This window comes from Cololabis saira, chromosome 8, assembly GCF_033807715.1.
Source record: "Cololabis saira isolate AMF1-May2022 chromosome 8, fColSai1.1, whole genome shotgun sequence".
NCBI classification, from domain to species: Eukaryota; Metazoa; Chordata; class Actinopteri; order Beloniformes; family Belonidae; genus Cololabis; species Cololabis saira.
This window is the reverse complement of record NC_084594.1, coordinates 42,932,090-42,943,299: the sequence shown is the minus strand read 5'-3', so window position 1 is coordinate 42,943,299 and position 11,210 is coordinate 42,932,090. Positions and strand designations below refer to the sequence as shown.

At 43.0% G+C, this 11,210-nt stretch overlaps 1 protein-coding gene across 1 annotated transcript in view; it reads left to right on the top strand.

Moving 5' to 3' along the window:
• The first annotated feature begins 1,760 nt into the window (after positions 1 to 1,760).
• LOC133449577 (caM kinase-like vesicle-associated protein) overlaps positions 1,761 to 11,210 on the top strand; it is a 56,054-nt gene continuing 46,604 nt past the window's right edge. Inside the window, exon 1 of the mRNA XM_061728742.1 lies at positions 1,761 to 1,933. The gene's annotated coding sequence lies outside the window, so the exon portion shown is untranslated. The remainder of the gene's footprint in view (positions 1,934 to 11,210) is intronic.

Genomic DNA, 11,210 nt, shown 5'->3' with positions numbered 1-11,210 from the left:
TTATTATATAATGATTATATAATTATAAAATGAAAAGCTTGGGAAGCCCAGAAGCATTTAAAGTGGAACTGATCTTTTGCTTGCATATGAAGTTCCTGCAGAAAGATGATGTCAGCCTTAAGGCATTTCAGATGTCCAAGGACTTTTGAACACTTAACTTGGTTGCCCATACCTTTTTAATATTCCAAGTCAGAAGTCTGACACTTGAGACTGTACTCAGATTCCCTGAGATGTCAGAAGCTGCCACCATTTCAGATTGTAGATGTGAGCAGGAAAAACCTGCAGTGAAAGCAGGTATTCCATATACACATATAAGGAAATGAAAAAGTGGTGCAGTGGGAAGGGAAGGCAGGAAAACAAACACAACCCACAGACAAGATCAGTGAAATATGGCTGTCAAGCCAACCTGATACGAATCCCACTATAGCACCACGAGTGTCCCAACTCCAACCGAAACATGAGAAGCTCAAGGCCTATGTCCTACTGCTATAGGCAGTCCCGCTGAATACAAATATATATTAAGGGTGTAACGATACACTAATTTCACGATATGGTACGATACATGATAGTGAGGTCACAATAACGATACGATATTATAGCAGTATTTTTTTAACAACCTTGAATGAGGAACATATGACTGGAAAAAATGTCTTTTATTTGAAAGACACAAAAAACAAAACAATACTTTGTTTTTGCCCTATTGTTACAGTTTGTAATGCTTTATAACTGTTTAAGTTTTAAAGAGCAAGCCAGGCCAACCATTTTCCACAAACTGAACTAAAAGTAAATGTCAGGTTTGCATTATGCATCTTCAGTTTCATACAAGTAAAAACATTTTTGCCACAAACTGAATAGTTTCTCTCATGTATGATTTGGCTTTTTTCTTTTCCAGAAATGTAACAACTAAAATTAAATAAATAAATAAATAAAAGTAAATAAATAAACTATGAAAAGTCCCAAACACAAAATGCAACATGACTGTTATTGATCTTCTGCCAGAGCTCAGAGCTTCACCTGCTCCAGCCTGAGGCCGTAAGGTGAACCCCGGTATCGTTTCATCCTCCCACCTTTGGGGACGACACAATCTTTACGTCATAAGAAAGATTGATTCATGCTCACCTTAGAAGTAAAAGTTCGGAGCTCAAAACCCTGCAAGAGTCCCATGATTGGGACCGCAAAACGGTACTAGTTTCTTCTGAGCGTAGTAAGATATTCGTCCGCGAGTCGAGGCGCGGCCGTCACGTGATCCCGCTGCACCAATAGGATGCGCGTTTTTTCCTCAACATTTCGACTTTTTTCTCGAAATTGTACTTCAACATTAATCTCGACATTTCAACTTTTTTCTCAACATTTCGACTTTTTTCTCGAAGTGCATAATGAAAAAAAATCTTCCTCCTCTAAAATATTATTTTTATTTTTCTCCTTTTATTGTACTCTTCCGTAAAGGTAACAGTCTGACTAGAGCAGATTTTACTCATTTTTTTACCCCCACCACCGCCCCCCCCCACATGCAAACGGGTGCGCGCATCCTCATCCTCTCCCCGCCTCCTGCCCCTTTCCCCCCCAGCCTCCCCCATCCTCCCCCATCCTCTCCCCGTCTCCTGCCCCTCTCCCCCTCCTGCCCCTCTCCCCTCCCATCCTCCCCCCTCTCTCCCCCCTCCTCCTGCCCCTCTCCTCCCCCCATCCTCCCCCCTCCTCCTGCCTCCCGAGCGCGGAGCTGTGGACTGAGAAGGCACCACAGATCATCCAGATCATCCAGAGCGGGCTACAGGCTGCAGGCTGCAGGTGGGCGACAGACAGTCCGCCGTGTTTCTACTTTAGTCTCGTCAAACTTCCCGGGAGCGCTAACGCGGGTGCGGGCTGATTCTCCGCGGACGGACTCCACTTTCTCCCGTCGCTGGAGACACTTTCACGGGCGGAATTTGCCGTCAAGGTAAGTTGTGATGTTTTTCTGAATGGCCACTCAAGGTTTCAGAGAAAACGAACCTTTTTCCCTGCCTTAAAACGCATCTTTGCTATTTAGTTGTTTTATAAATGTTTTATAACTGTGGAAATGAAGGACGGGGAACTGTTGAAACAACGCGCCATAGAACATTTAGATCTGATGTCCTCACGTCATCGGCGTAACTACAAATCAGTCTTCTTTGAAGTTCAACGTATTTCACCAAATAAAACTGTGTTAACATTAGCAACAAGGATAATTTTAAGTCTGTTTTTTTTCAGACAGAAAGTTTTAGTTTCAGTTCTGCTCAGTTTATTGCAGCGCGTTTTCCTCCGGAGCGCGTCTTCCTGCAGCAGGTGCTGATGCTGCAGCTCTGTGAGGATGCAGCTCTGTGAGGATGCAGCTCTGAGAGATGCAGCTCTGAGAGATGCAGCCCTGAGAGATGCAGCTCTGAGAGGATGCAGCTCTGAGAGATGCAGCTCTGTGAGGATGCAGCTCTGAGAGATGCAGCTCTGAGAGATGCAGCTCTGAGAGATGCAGCTCTGAGTGATGCAGCTCTGAGAGATGCAGCTCTGAGAGATGCAGCTCTGAGAGGATGCAGCTCTGAGAGGATGCAGCTCTGAGTGAGAGGATGCAGCTCTGAGAGATGCAGCTCTGAGAGGATGCAGCGAGCAGCACAGTGAACATCAGCACTTGGTCGATTTTAATGACTCGTGTGGAAATAACACTGCAGTGCAAAAGGTTTAATGTGAGGCACAGAGAAACAATCCCAGAAAGGCGAGTGATCTGAACTTACTCTGTGTCTGCTAGGATTTTTCATTTCTTGATTCGAGGTTAAACACGTTTAAGGCCATAACATATGTTCTGGATGTGCTCTGTTGACTGTTGTAGACGAAAGTATTTGGAGATTTTTGGAAACTCAAGCCTTGCATGCTTCACTCAGTTACACACACATATATATATATATATATATATATATATATATATATATATATATATATATATATATATATATATATATATATATATATATATATATATATATATATTTACACACATATATGCATATATACACATATATACACATATATATAATATATATAAATATATGCATTTTTATAAAATATATATGATATATTTTTTAATTAATCACATATATTTATTTTATTAATACATACATACATACATACATACATACATACATACATACATACATACATACATACATACATACATACATACATACATACATACATACATACATACATACATACATACATACATACATACATACATACATACATACATACATACATACATACATACATACATACATACACATATAAATATACATTTTTTTTTAAATGTGGATTAGGATCATGTCTTACATTTTAAGTTCATTATATTTATGTTAGTATTTTTATTATGCTTGGAAACAACCTGAACTTCATCTACAACTGGAGTGTCTCCATTACACTTTAGTAGTGTAAGAGCGGGGTGCAGTGGGTCGCCGGCGAGATGAACACGATTGATTTTTCAGTCCCAGCGGAGGTCCAGATGCCTCCACAGCAGCAGCTACATGAAACAGCTGCAGATAACCACGCAGCCGTCCAGTTAGCACGCATGAGGTCCCAGAGGAGAAGCTCCACATCTGCATCTGCTCTTGATTCAGTGAGCTGTTGGCAGAGGTGACACATGGGGATGTCTTTGTCAAGGCATTTGCAGAGTTGTAGACCTGCAACGGTTCATGAAATAATGAGGGGAAGAGGGATATTTGAAATGAATGAGAACAAATAACCTGTAGGAGAGAGGAGGTGTTTCTGCTCTGCATAAGTCGCTGCTGGATCCGGATGTAAGTAAGATAAGATGAGATAAAATAAGATAAGATAAGATAAGATAAGATAAGATAAGATAAGATAAAATAAAATAAGATTATCCTTTATTTCTCCCTTAATGGGGAAATTCACTTTGTGCAGCAGTGGTACACTCAACACACACATGCAGGGAAAGGGTAAAAAAGTAAAAAATATATAATTACGAAATATAAACAGTATATACATTGGAATGAAAAATAAAACTAGTGCAGTACGAGAAAAGAAAGAAAAACAGTCCAAAAAAGGCAGGTAGGATGTGTATGAGGTAATCTGCCCATTTACAGCACCAGTTTAGTCCACCACACTTTTTACTCCGTCTTCATCGACACTTCAATTATCTATTTAAAGTACACATTTGACTCTTAGTGTCCCTGGTCTCTGACATATTTGATTTGAGTTCATTAAAGTTTTGTTAGACTGCTCAGAGCCACTTATGATGAGCATAAACACAATGTGTACAGATCCAAACGCACACTGACTGAGCAACAATATTGGAGCCTGAATCTATGTTACACAGAAAGATCAGCTGTTCATTTATTCATTTATAAAACGTGCGTTGTTCTAACAGGTGGATACTGTGGATGCTGTGATGCATTTCAGAGGAGTTTATCTGTGTTCATTTGACTCTGTTTGCCCAAATCTTACCCATCAGATAGGAAATATGGAGTCTTCCTCTCTCTCTGGAGGCTGAGTTTGACATTTCCACACTGAGGGGCAGGAACTGTCACCTGGAGGCAGCAGTGCCGCTGACAGAGATGCTCCCAAGGTGGCACTTTTCCAACTTGCTAATTCTGTCTGAAAATAAGCAGAGAAGGGTATTGTTTTATAAAAGAATGTGAGATGAATGACTTAATCCAGGGAAACATCCACCCAGAGTGTACAGTATGTGTGTGTGTGTGTGTGTGTGTGTGTGGGGGGGGGGGGTGGGGGGGGGGGGGGTTGGGGTTAAATCGACAGTGAAAGGATGTGCTTGGCTCTTTCATGGGGACTGAGGCATGTGGACTCTGAGTGGAGTCTCTCACTTTGAAGAGTGGAATCAAAAGCGTGTGAACATGCCGCTGCTGCAGAGGCTGACTTTTATATTGACTTTACATAACCCGCATATGAGGTTTATCTCATAAATACAAATTTATGCCACAAAAAAAATCTGTACACTTCAATTACCAGACTCAGTGAAAGATATGAACGGCTACGCAGCGTCAGAGAGGAAGCTGAATAATGTAATATTTGCTCATTAGCAGACATTTTCAAGCAGCCAGCAGATGTACTGTATACTGTTTTATAAATTTAACGCTGTGCAAATATAATGTGACACCCTTAACATCTTATGCAAACCATATCCTGTAAGCTGACAAAATAAATCGGGTTGACTTTTCCTTCCTCGTACTGTATGCTAAACGCTGCCACCATTATCTCTGATTCATTAGGGATCGTTTAAGTGAATGGGCTCCATTTGGTTTCTAAATTTACAAATGTCGCTGCCCTTCAGCATCACAGCCAAAAGTGTCTTCAGGTGAATCGGACGGCTAAGCACAATTTAGTGGTGCCACAAAATCAGATGGGAGTAACTGCACAGAAGCATGGGGGGATGCGCTTATGGCTGTCCATTTACGGTGGCTGGATGTCCTGCTGGTTGAAGAGAACGAGAGCAGAATGAGGGCTGTGCTGCAGCGAGAAAGCCTGCGGTGATACCTGTGGCAGCTGTAAAACCTCCACACTGTGCAGCGTCTGACTGTAAGCTGCTAAGCTCAACATGAAAGAGAACGTTCATGTGTAGTCAATGTGAAGGATTAGAAAGAAAGCACTGAAATGAACACACTTAACACTATGCGCACCGTTTTGGTTGATGACGAGCATTCTTGTGAAAGCTCCAATTTCAGTGAACGTCTGCATTTTAAATCAAACCACATCGCCGTTCACCTTTTTTCTATTTCCACAAATGACACCAGTTAATATTGTTATTGCAATCAGAGTTGCATAAAGTAATGTACAGGTTCAAACTTCATTATGAATTAGATTTTTTTCCACTATAAAAAGCCGACTGGGCCTATACATATCTAATCTTCTCTGTCAGAGTTTGCCGTCTCTCTCCATCAGCACCATACCTGCAGCCGTCAGCATTAATTATTTAGCATCAGTATGTGTGGAAATATGTGAAAAGAATTAAGAGACAAAGTTATACTTGATTTGTTGATATCAGCTTGCTGGTGAACGTTACTTTATGATTGAAATGGAACTAGAAAATGACGCAGAAGGAGGACCAAAATGCAGAAGAGGAATAATCCTTAAAAAGTTTTATTTTTGGCAACCAAATTCAAACAAAAGCTCTACAGATGCGCAAAAAAGAAAAAAAAAAAAAAAACTTCCAGCAAAGACTAAAAAACCAGGAGCAAGTAGGACAAGAAAGCAGACAAGGATGTGTTGCCTAATGTTAATCATCTACATGTGATATGTGCTTTGTCGTAAGGTTAATCTAATCAATCTAATGTTGTAATCAGAAGATCAGAACGTTACCAATATGTTGGTATGTGTTTTTGGGGTACATTTGTGGGAGGGGGGGACGTTTTGCTCTGTGAACCCGGTGTGGCAGTGCAAAGTTGCACCATTTCAGGACCGAAGTGTAGGGAGACGTGATGTTGAAAGCGGAGACGAGGAGTAATTTTTGCAAAAATCAATGAGAGAAATGTGTGAGAAGTCGAAACTTGGGCCAGATGAGTGAGAGATATTGGCAGACGAGACGTTCTGGGAAGCTTTGAGGCTTTACAGAAACACAGGGCAATAAATCAGGGTAGGAGGGTGGGCCCGAAGGGAGCGATGGACAAACGTGTACATAAATGGGAGGGAGGTGGGGAGGACTTGCAGTAGGGGAATTTACGGAGGGGGATGGTTGGACAGAGCAGCTTTCTCTCCCTTTTATTATGCTCTGAAATTTTCCCTCATGTACTGCTACTAATCGATTCATTAAATATAAACAGAAATTGAGTAGTCTCAGGCATCTGTAGTGCCTCAGAATCCCTTTCTGCTTCATGTGTTCACACAAAAGGGGTGTTTTTTTAAATCATTTGACACTTCTTCCATACAAAAGGCACCTCACACTTGGAGACTAGGTGGTGCAGCTGCAAGAAACCTGTCCAACTTTCAATTTCATCCTGAAAAAAACAAAAAATGGACTACTGACTTCTCCAGGGTGAACCCCACCTCTCACCAAGCAGAAATTGATCAGCTCCAGCCATCTAGATTTCTTGTATTTAAACTAAGTTTTGTTCTTTTTGTTGTGTTGGGAAACTTTTTTTTTAATTGCAATGTACCTCTGTGACTGATAGTTGTGTTCAACACAGTGATGTGCAGTCTTGGCTGTGTTAAGCCTGGTTTATGGTTCTGCGTTAAATCAACGCAGAGCCTACGCCGTAGGGTACGCGGCTACGCGGCTATGTGGCTATGTGGGAGGCTCTCCGTAGCCTACGCCGTAGCCTGACATGCACCTCCCAAAAAATGTAACGAGGTGACGCAGACCCAACACAGACCGAGAGGGCTGTGATTGGTTTGCTTGGTAGCAACGCATTTCCGGTTCCAGACTGCGCCATCCCCGCCATTTTTAAACATCTTGTTGTTGTACATGGACAGAACATTATCAACATGGACCAAGTCGAGGAGAGACTCATTGAGGAAGTCCGTAAATATGACCACCTTTACAATTCCTCGTCACCTCGCTACAAGGATTGCCAGATAGCAAAAAATTGCCATCGCCATTGTTCACTGACCGGAAAACCCGGAAGCTAAGCAAAGAATCAACTAGAGACGACGATATACCATTCAGGAAAAGAGCGCAACCCCCTAGCGCTCTGTGGGGGTACTGCACCGCGGTGAAATGGAGTGACGGAGAAGTCCGAAGCGTTCACGATGGCGTCACGGCAACGGCCTAGGCTCTGCGTTGGTTTAACGCAGAACCATAAATCAGGCTTTGTGGTTCTGCGTGATGCTAATAAAGATGCAGCTCCTGCTATTGTGTGGTGCATTGTGGTCCAGGATTTGTTTGTAAGTTGGAGTAACTGTGACTCCTTACTATGCCTACAATCTCACCATGTTTGTGTCAAAAGAGGGATCAGTGATTTGAAAGAGAGAAAAGTGGAGAGCGAGATTAAACAATTAAATAAAGCAGTGCAGGAGATGCAGTGTGAGCTGGATGGTTGGTTGGACGGTTCCTGCTAGATACTTTCCCTCTCAGCCTGATGGGTCCACAGCACCACACCACCACAACCTGGAAGGTGACAGAGGTGCTTGCAGTCAGTAATAACTGATCTTTATCCAGCAACTACTGCCTTCGACACCCAGCTGCCTGCTATATAAAGTGGGTCCCTGCTGCCCATCCCAACCACCTCAGCCAATGAGACACAGCTACAGGTGGCTGTGCAAAGCCCACCGTGTCCACCAGCTGCTGCCAAGACACCTGCCAAGCTGCTAAAATACAATGGGATAACACAGCTAGAACTGTACCCTTCACAAGTTCATTTAGCAGCATGGCATGGTGGCTGGAGTGATGAAGAAGTTGCCACCCGGTGCTGGAACTTGATGGAAAGGTCCTACAAATCCTCCTTGACCTAGCCCCAGAAGAGCAACAAAATATTTAAGCCCTGACCGGCCCAGGCCAACATCTGGGACTAATGTATCATCAGCCTGGGTCTATTGAACCACTGTTTTGGACCTGTATCGATATCAATGTATGGGAGATGCATCACCACTGACATGGGGCTTGTAGCCCTCCGTCCATCCATTCATCCATCCAATTTCTTCCGCTTATCCAAGGTTGGGTCGTGAATGGGGTAGCCTAAGCAGGAAAGCCCAGAATGCCCTCTCCTTCGTCCAGCTCATCATAGTCACTCCAGCATGTCCTGGGTCTTCCCAGGGGGTCTTCACGCTGGTACATGCCCGCAAGACCTTACCAGAGAGTTCTCCAGGAGGCATCATCACCAGATGCCCAAGCCACCTCATCTGCCTCCTCTTGATGTAGAGGAGTGGTGGGTCTACTCTGTGCCCCTCCTGGATGTATCTCTATCCTGGATGAACCAATCTCTCACTCTATCTCTAAGGGACAGCCTGGACACCATGCAGAGGAAGCAAATTTTTCCCCTTTTATCTGCAACCTTATTCTTTTGGTCATTACCCACAGCTTGTGACCATAGGTGAGGGTAGGAATGTTGACCTACTTCTAAATCCACCCTTTTCCGACTGAGGACCATGGTCTCGGATTCAAAGGTGCTGATTGTCATCCAAGCCGCTTCACACTCTGCTGTGAACCACTCCAGCAAGAGTTAATGTTCTTGGCCTGATGAAGCCAACAGAACCACATCATCTGAAAAAAGGAGAGACCCAATTCTGAGGCCAGCAAACTAGGCCGCCTCCACTCATTAGGTGCACCTTGAAATTCTGTTCACGGAGGTACTGTCCCTGATGTCCATGTAATGCTGCACAGGTGTGTCAACCAAGACAGCTACACAACAACCAAAGCTTTAAGGAACTCAGGACGTATCTCATCTGCCCTGAATGCCACTCAGGAGCTTCTTAACAACCTCAGTGACCTCAGCCCAAGAGACAGGAGACCCCACCTCCAAGTTCAAAGGCTCTGCTTCCTCATAGAAAGGCTAGTCGGATGGATTGAGGAGGTCCTCACAGTATCCCCCCTACCATCTCACAATGTCCCTAGCCAAGGTCATCAGTGCAGCATCCAAGACTGCAGGCATACTGGACTAGTCGAGCACACTATTGAAACAGACTCTGTCCAGCCCATCTGTCTGCATCCTCTCACCCCCATTGCGTGCCCCTCTCCAAACAACAAGTATGTATGATCTGGACTATGGCTAGTGTTGGGATAATTGAGTCTTCCAACAGTCTCTGGGGAGCCCCAATTCTGGCTACTGGTGGTTCTGCATGGACTATATAAAACTGAATGTTGTCACCAGTGCTCCCGCTACAGCTGATTTGAACAGCTGATGGAGGGAGTGCTAGCAGGTTTGCCACAGAGGCACTGTATTGTACTTCTTGATGACCTGCTAGTTCATGCCAACATCATTGATGGAGCTAAGTCCAACCTTCATGGGGCTGCAGCTAAACCCTGCAATGTGTTGATTGATGTAAAGGGAGACAACATTACTGGGATGTGTAATTTTGACGCCCGGTATGTAGCCACTGACCCAACTAAGGTGGCTGCTGTACAAGACTGGCCAGTGCCTTTCAATTTTAGTGAGCTGAAGAGATTCCTGGGTCTGGGTTTGGGAACATTAGGATTTTAAGTTTGAGCAAAGGTTGAAAACATGCACCATTGTCCAGTTGTATTCCTTTTTTAGCATTGATAGTTATGTTATTTTATTTTGGATAAAACATCACATCCAAAATAATACATTTACGTAAATGTCTTATACCTGCCCGAAAGGGATTCTGAGTAAAACTAGATAAAGTCAGATTTTACCATGGTATTGGCTTGAATGCTTCGCTTCTGAGAAAAATTAAAGTCCAGATGTATGAAGTTGAATGAGATTTAATCCTGTAATAAATAACAACATTTTACTTGGGAGGGGTCCTCACATTCATGCAATTAAGCTGTGGTAAGATTATTACTTTTTGATATACTGTGTTAATTCAAGATACGATCCTTACATTTTTTTACATTCTCTGTATTCCTGTTTGTTGGAATATTGCAGTAAAGATGTAACAAGTCTGATATTTTTGTTGTAATTTTGGACATGCAGAAATGTATCATGATCCACACTGAAAAATCCACATTCCAAAAGCGGCAAGGCTGAACTGAAGGAGCAGGTGCTCCACACAAATGAGGAACTTCAGTAAAAATAACTCCAGCAAGCATGTTCATATGTCAGGAAGACAGAGCAGCTGCGCTCCTTTATGTGAAGGTCTATCTTATAATCAAGAAGCTGTTTCTGCAGCAGACAACATACAACGACTTGACTGCATTCAGCAGCAGCAGCAGTACTGTACTATGTCGTCACATTGGTTTTGTAACCAAGGCAACTAACAACAGGAGCGGTGGATGGTCTCATTAGCTGGTGAAGTGTGAAGAGGAAGCATCTCACATTTTACTGTAGTACCATTAAAAACAGCAATAAACAATTTCCCTGTTACGTCCAAACTTTTAGGATATCATCAGGTTATCATCATGTTTCGCAGTTGCAGATACGAAAGCCACAGCATTTGCTTGAAAACCACACCTGAATAGTTCTGAATGCATGGAGATTTTATGCAAAGTACCAAATTCACAAAGGAATATTTTAACACCAATCTGAAAGACTGAAGGCATGCAGCAGGCTGTAGATGATGTTGATCACAGGCCTGAGGAAATGCACTCTCTGGAGGTGGATACCACCATTAGCGACAAGGATTCA